Below are 15,475 nucleotides of genomic sequence, written 5' to 3'. Positions count from 1 at the left end.
AACTAGCAGAAGAAGGGAAATTATTTAAAAAAAACACTGAGCAGTGATAAAATAGAAAATTTTTAAAAATAGAGAAAATCAAGGAAACCAAAAAATCATTTCTTAAAAAATACCAAAAAAATTGCCAAACCATTAGTTAAATTGACTACAATTTTGAAAATGGCTCAAATGACTAAAATCAGAAATAAAAATGGGGCTGGGCCGGCCCTGTGGCTTGGTGGTTGAGTGCGCGCGCTGCGATGCTGGCGGCCCGGGTTCGGATCCCGGGTGCGCATCGAGGCACCGCTTCTCTGTCCATCCTGGGGCCGAGTCCCACATGCAGCAGCTGGAGGGGTGTGCAGCTGTGACGTGCAACTATCTACTGGGGCTTTGGGGACAAAAAATAAAAAATAAATAAAATCTTTAAAAAAAAAAAAAAGAAGTGATGGAAATAACTATAAAAAAAATGAAATAAAAATGGGGACATTGGTACTGACTTTACAGAAATAGAAAGGATTATAAGAGAGTGTTATGAAGATTTGTATCCCAATGATTTGTATAACCTAAATGAAATGAACAAATTTCTAGAAACAAACAACCCAGCAAAACTGAAGCATGAAGGAATAGAAAATCTAAATAGATCTATAGCTACTAAGGAAATTAAAACAATAATCAAAAACCTCCCAATAAAGAAAAGCTCTGAAGCAGATGACTCTAATGGTGAATTCCACCAAACATATAAGGAAAAATTAACCTTATCTTTCTCAAACTCTTCCAAAATTTGAAAAGGAAGAAAGACTATCTAACTCATCTATGAAGCCAGCATCACCCTAATACCCAAGCCAGACAAAGGTACTACAAAAAAGAGAACTACACTCCAATATCCCTGATGAATATTGATGCAAAAATTCTCAATAAAATACTATCAAACCAATTTCAGCAACGTATGAAAAAGATTATATACCGTGACTCAGTGAAATTTATTCCTGGAATGCAAGCATGCTTCAACATATGAAAATCAACCAATATAATACCACATTCCCAGAATGAAGGAAAAAACACATACGATCATCTCAATTGGTGGAGAAAAAGTATTTGATAAAAATACATTATTTCATGAAAAAAATCAGTCAATAAACTAGTAATAGAAACTTCTTCAGCATAGTAAAGGCTATATATGAAACCCCACAAGTAACATCATACACAATTGTGAAAGACTAAAAACTTCTTGCTTAAGTTCAGGAAAAAGATAAAGATGTCTACTTTTGCCACTTCTATTCAACATGGTAGAGGAAGTTCTAGCCAGAGCAATTAGACAAGAAAAAGAAATAAAATCATCCTCATTGGAAAGGAAGATGAAAATTATCTCTGCCCACAGATGACATGATAGTGTTTATGTCATCTAGAAAAGAAAAGAAAGTTCTAAAGTTTATATTTTAAAAACCTGCTAGAACTAGTAAATTCAGCAAAGTTGAAGGATACAAAATCAACGCATAAGTCAGTTGCATTTCTACCCACCATAATATAAGTGCCTGAAAATCAGCTTTTTTTCTATTGTAAGTGTCAGACATTAAGTTTTGATTGCCAAGACATCCACTTCAAAGACATTCATCTTGAATAAAAACATTACCAGCTACACAACTAGATAAACATCCAGACCACCTCACCCATGAAGTTCCCTCACTTTTAGAAAATTGGTAGAATGGTAACTAACCATTTGACTTCTTGATTTTCCCTTTATGCTCTTTAATGCTTGCTCTTATGTTTTAAATTCAAAAATAAAGATTGAACCCATGAAACCCTAGGCACTCTATTCTTGACCCCAATAAAGGCAGACCCCCAGGTCTACATTCTTTCTCTCTCTCTCCCCATGACCTTGCTGTGTGTTCTTGGGCATGCTATGTACCCTCTAGGACTTGTGAGTAATAAATATTGTTGTTTCAAAGTTCCCTGATGGTTGTTACTGAGGTGCATCTTGCAGTCATAATAAGAACACAAGGGCTTATCCAGCCACAACATAAGCTCTGGTCAGGGAAATGTCTGTGGGGGCTCACCACTAGTATAGGCCCAGGTGAGTGCCCCAGGAATTTTTACCCAATAGCATCACTATCAATAGGCTGATACTGACCCATAACGTACACTAACAATGAACAATATGAAAAGAAAATTAAGATAACAATTTCATTTATAATAACATCTAAAAGAATAAAATATTTAAGAATATATTTAGCCAAGTAGGCAAAAACTTGCACACCAAAACTACAAATCATTGTTGTAAGAATGAAGAAGGCATAAATCTAAGGAAATTCACTCTGTGCTCATGAATTGGAAGATTTAATATTGTAAAGATATTAACACTACTTAACGTGATCTACAGATTGAATGCAATACCTGTCAAAATCCCAATGAAGATTTTGATAAAGAACAAATGTGGAAGATTTACCCTTCCTGATTTCAAGCATCCTACAGAGATATAATAATCAAACAGCATGGTATTGGCATAAAGACAGATATATAGACCAATAAAATATAATAGCCCACAAATAAAAACTTGAATATGGTCAAAAGATTTTTGAAAGGATGCCAAGACCATTTATTTGGGAAAGTGAAGTCTTTTCAACAAATAGTGCTGAGAAAATTGGATATCCACATGCAAAAGAATGAAGTTTGACACTTACCTTATACAATATGCAAAAATTGACCGAAAATTGATCAAAGACCTAAATGTAAGACCTGAAGATATAAAAATATTACAAGAACAAGTAGAGGAAAAGCTTCATAATATTGGATTTGGCAATAGTTGATTGGATATGGCATCAAAACCCAGGAAAAAAAATAATAAAATAGATAAGTTGTATTTCATCAAAATTAAAAACTTTTGTACATCAAAGTACACTATTAAGTGAGGGAAAAAGAAATCCACAGAATGGAACAAACTATTTGCAAATCATGTATATGATGAGGGATTAATAAACAAAATATATAAAAACTCCTACAACTCAACAAAAAAAATAAAAACAAGCACCCGATTAAAATATGAGCAAAGGACTTGAACAGACATTTCTCCAAAAAAAAAATACAATAGCCATTATGTACCTGAAAAGATGTTCAATATTACTAATCATTAGAAAAATACAAATCTAAGCCACAATGAGTTACCTCTTAATACTCGCTAGGATGGCTATTATCAAACAAAAAAAAAATAAAAAAACAGAAAATAACAAGTGTTGTCAAGGATGTGGAAAAATTGGAACCGTAGTGAATTGCTGTTAAAATGTAAAATGAGGGCCGGCTCCATGGCTTAGCAGTTAAGTGCGCGTGCTCCACTACTGGCGGCCCAGGTTCAGATCCCGGGCGCGCATGAATGCACTGCTTCTCTGGCCATGCTGAGGCTGCATCCCACACACAGCAACTAGAAGGATGTGCAACTATGATATACAACTACCTACTGAGGCTTTAGGGGAAAAAAAGGAGGAAGATTGGCAATAGATGTTAGCTCAGAGCTGGTCTTCCTCACAAAAAAAAAAAGTAAAATGGTGCAGCTCCTGTGGAAAACAGCATAGTGCTTCCTCAAAATATTAAACATAGAATTACCATATGATTCATCAATTCCATTCTAGGTATATACCTAAAAGAATTTAAAGCAGGGATCAAAGAGATATTTGTAGACCAATGTTTATAGCAGCATCATTCACAATAGCTAAAAGATAGAAGCAGCACAAATGTCCAACAATAGATGAATGGATAAATGAAATGTAGTACATACATACTATGGAATATTGTTCAGCATTACAAAGAAATCAAATTCAGATACATGTCACAACATGAATTAACCTTGAAAACATTATGCTAAGTGAAATTAGCCAGACATAAAAGTACTAATATTGTGTGATTCCACTTTTATGAGGTATCTAGAATATTCAAATTCATAGAGACAGAAAGTAAAATGGTAGTTAGCATAGGCTGGATTGGAAATAACAGAAAGTTATTGTTTAATGGATACAGAGTTTCAGTTTGGGATGATAATAATTGTGGAGTTGGATAGTGATGATGGTTGTGCAACAACGTGAATGTACTTAATGTTACTGAATTGTACACTTAAAGATGGTTTAAATGGTAAATTTTGTTATATATATTTTATCTCAAAAAGTGAATCTTTACTAAAAGAAAAAGAATGAACTCTTTATTGTTTATAAAAGATAAAATTTAGATTCAAAGTAACAAATAGAATGAAAGTAAAGGGGTGGAAGTATATATACCATGCAAACAGTAAATTAGAGATGAAGTGGCTATGTTAACATAAAACAAAATAGAAGTTAAGGCAAGAAATATTACTAGAGAAAGAGTGACATTTCATTATGGTTAAATGGTCAATACATCAGGAATATATATCATTTATAAATGTATGTGCAACTAACAAGAAAGTTCCAAAGTATATGGGTCAAAAACAACTGAGATTAAGAGAGAAAGAAAAACATCAGCAATTATATCTTGAAATTTCAATATCTCACTCAAAATAGTTGTCAGACACCTAGAAAGAAACTCAGCAAGGATACAGGAAATTTGTATAACTCCATGAACCAACTTATGCAAATGAAATTACAGAACACTCAAACACATCAAAATAAGCATTTTTTTCAACTGTGTAGGAGCCTGGTTTCTTCAGAATAGACCATATGTTAGGCCATAGAACAAGTCTCACTATAAAATCATTGAAATCATTCAAAATATGTTCTGTGATTGCCACAGTACTAAAATAGAATCCAACAAAAGAAGTAAGTTTGGAAAATCCCCAAATATTTGGAAAGTTTTAAAAAACACTTCTAACTAATCCATGAGTCTACAAAGAAATCACATATGAAATTTGAAAAGATTTTGAACAAAATGAAAATTTATATACAAAATACCAAAATATATGAGATTCAGATAAAGCTGTGCTTGGAAAGAAATATGCAGTTTTTGACACTTAGGAAAAACCACAGGTCTCAAACGACTAATCCAAATCCCCACTTTAAAGAATGGGAGAATAATGAGCAAGATAAACTCAAAGCAACTGGAAAATACAAAGAATAAATACCTAATACAAAAACAATGAAATAGAAAACAGAAATCCAATATAAAAAATCAATTAAACCAAAATTTGGTTCTTTGAAAAAGTCAACAAAATTTAAAAACATTTTATCTGGACTAACAAAGAAATTAAGAGGAAAGACACAAATTTCCAAAATCAGGAATGAGAAAGGGAATGTTACCATTGGATCTGACACAAAATAAAAAGAATCAAAAAGATTATAATGAACAACTCTATACCAAAAATGTAGACACCTTAGATGAAATGGACAGATTTGAAGAAAAAACAGAAATGGCCATAAATAACTCATGGAACAATTATAATAGGTTTGGCACATGTGTGTGGCGATGGGTTGTAATTAGTATTTGGGTGGTGAACATGATGTAATCTATGCAGAAATAGAAGTATAATGATGTACACCTGAAATTTATACAATGCTATAAAACAATGTTACTGCAATAAACCAAAAATATAAAAAAAAGAACCAATCAAACACAGGTGAAGAGAGATTTAGTGAACTAGAAGATAGATATAAATAAAATAGCCAGAATGTACCAGGGAGAGAAAAACATGGGAAATAGAAACATGAAGTTTAGAGAGAGGAAGGATAAACTGAGGAGATTTTAAATAATCTTATCTGATTACAGAGGATAATAATGTAGAGACTGTAAAGTAGACACTATTTAAAGGTATAATGACTGCAGATTTTCCAGAATTTATTAAAGGCATTAATTATCACACTCATGAAGTATGAAAATTTCCCAGCAAGACCATTAAAATTAAGCATTCACCCAGGATCATTTTTTTTTTTAAGATTTTATTTATTTATTTATTTCCCCCCCAAAGCCCCAGCAGATTGTTGTATGTCATAGCTGCACATCCTTCTAGTTGCTGTATGTGGGACGCGGCCTCAGCATGGCCGGAGAAGCGGTGCGTCCTTGTGCGCCCAGGATCCGAACCCAGGCCGCCAGCAGCGGAGCACGCGCACTTAACCGCTGAGCCACGGGGCCGGCCCTCACCCAGGATCATTTTAATGAACGTGCCAAATATCAATGGCAGAAAGACCTTAAAGGAGAAAGGGAAAAATGGACAGGTAACAATAGAAGAGCAATAGCTAGACTCACAGAAGACGTCTTAAGAACAACAATTTAAATGAGGGAAGAATAGAATGATATCTTGAAAGTACAGGAATAAAATTACTGTCAACCTAAAATTGTATTTCCAGCTCATGTACAGAATCATAAAGATATTTTCAGACAACCAAATTAAAAAAATAAATTACTATCATTAGACCATTTCTAAAGGAACTTTAAAGAGAATGGACCTCAAGAAGAGGTAATTTAATGAAGAAGGAATGTTGGAGGTTCAAGAGGGTATGGTAAGCAAAGAATATGGTAAACACATGGGTAAATGTAAAAAAAATATTGGGCATGTAAATTAAAATTTTAACAACTAACTTTGGTATAGAACCTGATGTAACTTAAATATTGTATAATTGCAGCATGTAAGAATGGAGGGGAATGATCAGACTTAAATCATTTCAAGATATCTGTGTTGTTTAGGAGGAGAGTAGCGATACTAGTTAACTTTAATTCTTATTAAAGTTATAATTTTAAAACTAAACACTAAGAGTAGAATGAGAAACCAAGAAAGAAGGAAAAAATAATTTTAGAAAACTCAATCCAAAAGAAGACAAGGAAGAAATGTAAAAAGCATAAAAATGGTAAATAGCACAAACTAAATTATTAGATATAAATTCAATTATATCATCAATTATAATAGGTACAAATGAATTAAATCTCCAGTTAAAAAGATAAATTTTTGTGGCTGGCCCAGTGGCATAGTGGTTAAGTTCACTTTCTTGGCTTCAGTGGCCTGGCGTTCACAGGTTTGGATCCCAGGCACGGACCTACACACTGCTCATCAAGCAATGCTGTGGAAGCATCCCACATACAAAAAAAGAGGAAGATTGGGAACAGATGTTAGCTCAGGGAAAATCTTCCTCCCCAAAAACAAAAATCAGCTATGTTGATTACAGGAGATACATCTAACCAATAAAGATACAAAAAGGTTGAAAGTAAAATAAAGGAAAAAAATATACCAGGTAAAGGTAAAATAAAAGAAACTGGAATATCTATGTTAATATTACATGGAATATACCTTAAAGTAAAAGACATTTTCAGGAACAAAGAGGGTCACTATATAATGATAAATAGATACTCATCCAAAAGAGATAACAGTTCTAAGCTTATAAGCTCCTAATAACACAGATTCAAATACATAAGGAAACAAAAGGTTAAAATTACAAGAAAAAATGGACAAATACACAATGATTATTTGATATTTAAATATTTTTGTCAGTTGATACATCAACCTCTCAGAAAAATTAGTAAGGGTAAAATCACAAATAACATGACAAGTAACAGGACAGTGTGGACTAATGTACATATATGGAAGCTTGCACTCAAAATTTATAGAACATGTGTTTTTTTAAAAGGAAATGGCACTTTTAATGAAATTTAGCATATATTAGTCCATAAAGTGAGCAAATTGTAGAAATCTGGTAATATATACCTCTCTGCTTACAACTAAATGAAGATTGAAATTAGTAACTTGTTTAAAAATCATGATATGGGAAACTTTTTAAAACTTTTAATTAAAGTATCAAATGATATAGTATAAATTAAAATATACAATTAAAATATACTTAGAATTGAATGATTAAAAAATACCACATATCAAAAATTGTTGGATACAGCTAAATAGTATTTATAGGAAGTGTTATGTACTAAAATATGTATCATAGTAAATAAAATAAAAACTAAAATTCACGAGTTGTGTCCAATTTAAGCAGTTATAAAAATAACTCTAGGTTAAATTCAATGTATTTAATGGTCTTCAGCTATTTCTATGTTTGAGGGCAATCCATGCCATATTTAAATGTACTGTGCTGACCCCTTTTATCACATAACTCATAAAGCTTAGTTTTGAGTGGTGCCCAAAGCAAGATAAGTCTCTGCAGCAGATACAGGCTGTGGTGAAAGTCTGCCTGACACTTAAATTGAAGGTCCTGCAGAAAGTGGTGTTTGAAATACCATTGTTAAATAAGCTTGCTGTGGTATTTGGGGGTAAATCCATGGATTTCTCTGCATATAGATCTTCCTTTCTTAAGAAGCAGTTCCTTGCTTGCTGCTGATCCCTTGCAAAGAGTTCAGCATTTGACCATGGGACATCAAGTGACCAAGTCATCTAAGCTGCCAAGCTGTGTGCTATCTGATCCACCAAGCCATAATGTTGGGCATGTATAGCAGGTACCCATTATCAAATAGTTTTGGTTTGAGTAGGTTCAGAAAGCAAAGTAATTCACATGAATAGAAGGCTCAGCCTCTCACAATACCTACTCCATCTGCACTGTGTCCCCACCCTGTGACCCATTCCTGGGGCCTCATGGGTGTACTTGACAGAGGAAGAAAACAATTGAGTCTAGTTTACAGGGATTCTGTATGATATGTTGGTACTTGCTGGAAGTGAACTACTGCTGCCTTACAACCCTACTCAGGGATGGCTCTAAAGGACAGTGGGGAAGGAAAATCCTCCAAGTGGGAAAAACTTCATGGAGTACATCTTGTCCACTTTTTGAAGAAGGAAAGTTGGCTTGACTTAGGAATCTACACTGATTCATGTGCAGTGGTTAATAATTTGAATTGCTTGTGAGACATTTGGAAGGAGGAAAATTGATTATAAGTGAATCTGGGGAGAAGATATGTCAATTGAGCTTTAAGAATAAGCTTACCAAGGACATACTGTTCTACGTTATGTTGGAGGATGTTTGACACCTGCAGGCTTTCTTTCCCAGTCTCTCATGTCATATGGCTTCTGGATGAGTTTGACAAAAAGGAAGCAAGAGATTGTAGGGTGGGAAGATGAATGAAGCCATGGTATTTCTCCTCCTCTGTCTCTGCCTCAGGTAACATCTTGCAAGATGCAACTTTCTCTCTGTGACATCTCCCTCCAATAGATAGAAGATTAGATGCAGAGCAATGAATGAATCTGAAAACAAACATGCTGAAAAGTGGCACAATCCACCACATTTACTTCTCAGAATCTATACTCACTTTCTACACATATTTAACAAATTATTTCAGTATGACATAAACCATTAGTCCCAGAAATAAAGACATTTTCTTTCTCTCTAAAGAGACATAAAGTCTCATATCTAATCGTAAGAAAAGAGCCTGACCTGAGCAACAATCAGTTCTCTGATTGTGGCTCTCATGGACTAGTGACACAGAAATGAAATTGAAAAGTTAAACAACAGCAATATTATTCTTCAAAAGTACTAGGGGCATACTATATTATTCCATTCTTATGCAGTACCTAGAGTACTCAAATTCATATAGGCAGAAAGTAGAAAAGTGATTGCCAGGGACTGGGTGAAGAGGAATATGTGAAGTTGTCATTTAATGCATTTAGAGTTTCAGTTTTGCAAAATGAAAATAGTTCTGGACATAGATTACACAAAAATGTAAATATACGTAAAACTGCTGAATTATACACTTAAAATTTGTTGAGAGTAAATTTCATGCCATGTGTATATTACCACAATTAAAAAAAGAGTAGCGGCATGAATATAGACATGTAGATCAATGGAATATAATTGAGAATGAAGAAATAAACCCATATGTGGGTCAGTTTTCAATAAGGGTGCCAAGTCAATTAAATGGGAGAAGGAGTAATCTCTTCAACAACTGGTGCTGGGAAAACTGGATATCAACATGCCAAAGAGTGACATTGGACACCTACCTCACACCACATAAAAAATTAACTCAAAATTGATCAAAGACCTAAATTTAAGAGCCAAAAGTTATTAAGTTTTTAGAAGAAAACATAGAAGTAAATCTTCATGACCTTGGATTTGGCAATGGATACTTGGAAATTACATCAAAAACACCAGCAACAAAAGAAAAATATATAAATTGTACTTCCTCAAATTTGAAAACTTTTGTACATCAAGGAACACAATCAAGAAAGCAAAAAAACAGCCTAAAGAATGGGCGACAATATTTGCAGAATATATGTCTGATAAGAGTATAGTGTACAGAAAATATGATGAACTATTACAACTCAACGATAAGAAGACAATCGACCCAACCAAAAAATGCATAAAAGACTTGAATGAACATTTCTGCAAAAAAGATATACAAATGTCCAACAGTACATTAAAAGATGCTCAACGTTATTTGTCATTAGTTAAATACAAATGAAAACCACAATGAGATACTGCTTCACACCCAATACAATGGCTATAAGTTGAAAAAAGAAAAAAAAGTTTGCAAGGGTAGGGAGAAACTGAAACCCATGTATATTGTTGATGGAAATGTAAAATGGTGCAGCTGCTGTGCAGCCCTATGTTCACTGCAGCACTATTCACAATAGCCAAGACTTGGAAGCAACCTAAGTGCCCATCAACAGACGAATGGATAACGATACACACACACACACACACAATGGAATACTACTCAGCTATAAAAAAGATGAAATTGTGCCATTTGCAACAACATGGATGGACCTCAAGAGTCTTATGCTAAGTGAAATAAGTCAGACGGAAAAAGACAATTACTATATGACTTCACTCATATGTGGAAGATAAAGAAACCAACATAGAGAGAACAGATTAGTGGTTACCAGAGGGGAAGTGGGTGGGGTCCTCCTCTTTTTACTAAGGAAGATTGGCCCTGGGCTAACATCTGTGCCCAACTTCCTCTACTTTATATGAGACACCACCACAGCATGGCTTGATAAACAATACATCAGTCTGTGCCTGGGATCTGAAGTCATGAACCCCAGGCCGCTGAAGTAAAGCACATGAACATAACTGCTATGCGACTGGGTTAGCCCCTTGAGAGGTTTTTTTTTTTCTATCATAAATGGATGTTGAGTCTTATCAAATGTGTTCTCTGCATCTATTGAAATAGTCATGTGATTTTTATTCTTCGTTTTGTTAATGTCATATCACATTGATTGATTTGCAGATGTTGACCCATGCCTGCATCCCTGGAATAAATCCCACTTGATCATGGTGTATGATCCTCTTAGTGTATTGTTTTATTCAATTTGCTGATATTTGCTTGAGGATTTTTGCATCTATGTTCATCGACAATGTTGGCCTGTAAGCTTCCTTCTTTGTGTTGTCCTTGTGTGGTTTTGGTATCAGGGTAATGTTGGCTTTGTAAAATGAGTTAGGAAGCATCCTGTCCTCTTCAATTTTTTGGAAGAGTTTGAGAAGGACAGGTATTAAATCTTCTTAGAATGTTTGGTAGAATTCACCAGAGAAGCAATCTGATCCTGGAGTTTTGTTTTTTGGGAGGCATTAGATTACTGTTTCAATCTCTTTACTTGTGATTGGTCTATTCAGATTCTCTATTTCTTCTTGATTCAGTTTTGGGACCTTGTAAGATTCTAAGAATTTATCCATTTCTTCTAGTTTATCCAATTTGTTGGTGTATAGCTTTTCATGGTATTCTCTTATAATCCTCTGTATTTCTCTGGTATCCATTGCAATTTCTCCTCTTTCATTTCTGATTTTATTTGTTTGAATCTTGTCTCTTTTTTTCTTAATGAATCTGGCTAAGGATTTTTCAATTTTGTTTATATTTTCAAAGAACCAGCTCTTAGTTTCATTGATCTTTTCCATTATTTTTTTAGTCTCTTTCATTTACTTCTGCTGTGATTTCTATTATTTCCTTCTTGCTACAGATTTTGAAATTGCTTGTTCTTCTTTTTCTAGTTCTTTTAGCTATAGTGTTAGATTGTTTATTTGAGATTTTTCTTGTTTTTTTAAGGTAGGCCTGTATTATTATAAACTTCCCTCTTAGTACCACTTTTGCTGCATCCTATAAGTTTTGGTATGATGTATTTTCATTTTCATTTATCTCCAGGTATTTTTTTTATTTTTCCTTTGATTTCTTCATTGATCCAATAATTGTTCAGTAGCATGTTGTTTAGGCTCAACATATTTGTTACTTTTCCATCTTTCTTGTAGTTGATTCCTAGTTTCATACCTTTGTGGTTGGAAAAGATGCTTGATATGATTTTAATCTTCTTAAATTTATTGATGTTTGTTTTGTTTTCCAACATATCATTTATCTTTGAGAAGTTCCATGTGTACTTGAGAAGAATGTATATTCTGCTACTTTGGTATAGAATGTTCTATATATATCTATTAAGTCCATCTACTCTAGTGTTTTATTTAAGGCCAATATTTCCTTATTGACATTTTGTCTGGATGATCTACCTATTAATATAAGTGTGGTATTCAAGTCCCCTACTGTTACTATGTTGCTATCAATTTCTCCCATTAGGCCTGTTAAGAGATGCTTTATATACTTTAATGTTCATATGTCAGGTGCATATATATTAACGTGTTATGTCTTCTTTGTGGAATGTCCCTTTCATCATTATATAATGTCCATCTTTGCCTCTTGTTAACTTTCTTGACTTGAAGTCTATTTTGTCTGATACAAGTATAGCTACACCCACTTTCTTTTGGCTGCCATTGTTTTGAGTATCATTCCCATCGCTTCAATTTGAGCCTGTGTTTGTCTTTAGAGCTGAGATGGGTCTCCTGGAGGAGGCATATTGTTGGGTCTTGTTTTTTTAATCTATCCAGTAGTTCTGTGTCTTTTGATTGATGAAGTCAACCAACTTACATTTGGAGTGATTATTGATATACGTGAGCTTAATACTGCCATTTTATCTTTTGCATTCTGGTTGTTCTATATTTCCATTGTTTCTTTTTCCTTGTATTTCTGTCTGCCATTTCCGTTTGGTGGTTTTCTGTAATGTTTTTCCATTTATTTAGGATTTGTAACTTTGTTCTGATTTTTTTTGTGGTTACCATGAAGTTTGTATAAAAGATCTCATAGATAAGATAGTCTCTTTTCTGTTGATAGTATTTTATCTCCATTAGCATATGCAGGTTCCATCCTTTTCTTCTTCCCCTTCTACATTTTTGTTGTCACAAATTATCCTTTTTTGTGTTGTGATTTTGTGATCAAATTGAAGTGGTTATAGTTATTCTTGATGCTTTCTTTCCCTTTAGCTTTATGGGCTTTTTTTGAATTTTAATTTTATTTATTTATTTATTTATTTTCCCCCCAAAGCCCCAGTAGATAGTTCTATGTCATAGTTGCACATCCTTCTAGTTGTTGTATGTGGGACATGGCCTCAGCATGGGCGGAGAAACGGTGCGTCAGTGCATGCCCAGGATCCAAACCCGGGCCGCCAGCAGTAGAGCACGTGCACTTAACAGCTAAGCCATGGGGCCAGCCCTAGCTTTATGTTTTAATTAATGTTTACTAACCTATTCTGATATAGAGTTCCAGATTTCCAATTCTATTTATCACTTTGCTCAAAGCTTTGTAAAGCTTTGCCTTTTTGTTTCAGGTAGGAGGGCTCCTTTCAACATTACTCATAGGGTAGATCTAGTAGCAATGAACTCTCTCACCTTTTGTTTATCTGGAAAGCTTTCATTTCTCCATCATATCTAAGGGATAACTTTGCTGCATAGAGTATTTTCTTGGTTGATAGCTTTTGTCTTTCAATATTTTTAATATATCATTCCACTTTCTCCCAGCCTGTAGAGTTTCTGCTGAGAAATCCACTGATAGCCTGATAGGTGTTCCTTTGTAAGTTATTCTTCTCCCTAGCTCCTCTTAATATTCTTTTTTTTAATCATTGACTTTTGACAGTTTTAATATAATCTGCCTTGGAGAAGGTGTTTTTGCATTTTGATAATTAGCAGTTCTATCAGGTTCATGAACTTGCATGTTCAGTTCCTTCCCAAGGTTCATGAAATTCTCAGCTATTATTTCTTTGAATAAGCTTTCTACTCCTTTCTACCTCCCTTATCCCTTTGGGATATCTATTATCCTTATATTGCTTTTCTTAACTGAGTCAGATGTTTCTCATAAAATTTCTTCATTTTTTTTAAATCTTAGTTCTCTCTCCTCTTCCACCTGAATCATTTCTAGATTTCCAACTTTGACCTCACTAATTCTCTCTTCCACATTGTCTGCTCTATTTTCAATGCTTTCTACTTCATTTTTTCATCTTTTTAATAGTGTTCTTCATTTAAAAAATTTCTGTTTGGGTTTATTTTAGAGTTTCAATCTCTTTGGTGAAGGGCTCCACTTGCTCATTAATTTTCTCCCTGAGCTCATTGAACTGTCTTTCTGAGTTTTCTTGTAACTCATTGAGTTTCTTCTTGACTGCTACTTTGGATTATCTGTCAGATTGTAATCTTTTGTGACTTTAAGTTTGGTTTCTGGAAAGTAGTCATTTTCTTTCTGTTCTACCCTGTTACTGTAGTTCATGGTATGTGATGAGTTGATCCTCTGCCAGTGCATTTGTGGTAGTAAACACCTTTCTTATCTGGGTAAGGCTTTGGTTACTTTGTTTTTGAGCTGATTCTGATTGTATTTGAGAGCCTGCACTCTCCACACTCCACTGCCTCTCCTAGAGGTATCATTACTGCCCCCTTTGTGCTGTGTATGCCTCTGAGGTTGCTAGTGCCTTGCTGCTTGCATTGTCACTGCAGTCTCTGTTGTCAGCACCAAGGTCACCAGGCTGAGAGCACTTCTGCTGCTTCCTATGTTACCTAGGTTTTGTGTTCCCTTACTGGCTTTCTGTGGGATCTCCATGGGCTTGTGTGCTGCTGTCCCATGCACAACCTGTGCTGCTGCTCCCAGGTTATCTGGGGGTGCTGGCAGCACCAACTCTAGTGGTGCTGGGTCCACAGGTGTTGCTGTCACTGCCCAAGACCTCTTGTCTTGTGTGCAGCCCCCACTGCTGGAGAGCTGGTGTCAGGAATGCCACCACTGGGGGCTGGGTCATGGGTTCTGCTGTGGTTCCTTTAGTCTTAAGTCACAGGTGCCAATTGCCACTGCTGGGGGGGGTGGGCTAAGCCACTAGTGTTGTTGCTGGTCCTGTAGCTTCTCGTAGCTAGTGTGTGCCAGTGTGCTTTTTGATAACTCAGGTCAGGGCACCCCACCTATGCTGGGGAAATCTGCATTTTGGATGTTGTCTTTAATGCTGGAAAGACTAGTGCCACTGGCAGCAGAGAGGCATGAGGCTGGGTCACCAGAACTGCTCTGTGTCCTGAAGTCTCAGTACATGTGTGTCACCTGCCACCACAGGGTGTAGGGGCTAAGCCACAAGTAAGTGTCTTGGCTGCTTGTGCAACCTCTAGTTGCTGGCATGCACTGGTGTACTTTGAAACCTCAGGCCAGGACATCTTGCCTATGCCGGGTAAATCTGATTTTTGGATGCTTTCCCCACTACTGGAAAGACTGGTGCCACTGCCAGGGGAGGGCAATGGCTGGGTCCCTGGCACCACTCTGTGACCTGAATCCTCAGGATGTGTGC

This window comes from Ceratotherium simum, chromosome X (genome assembly GCF_057802395.1).
Source record: "Ceratotherium simum simum isolate JZ-2026a chromosome X, ASM5780239v1, whole genome shotgun sequence".
NCBI lineage: Eukaryota > Metazoa > Chordata > Mammalia > Perissodactyla > Rhinocerotidae > Ceratotherium > Ceratotherium simum.
This window is presented reverse-complemented; position numbering follows the sequence as displayed.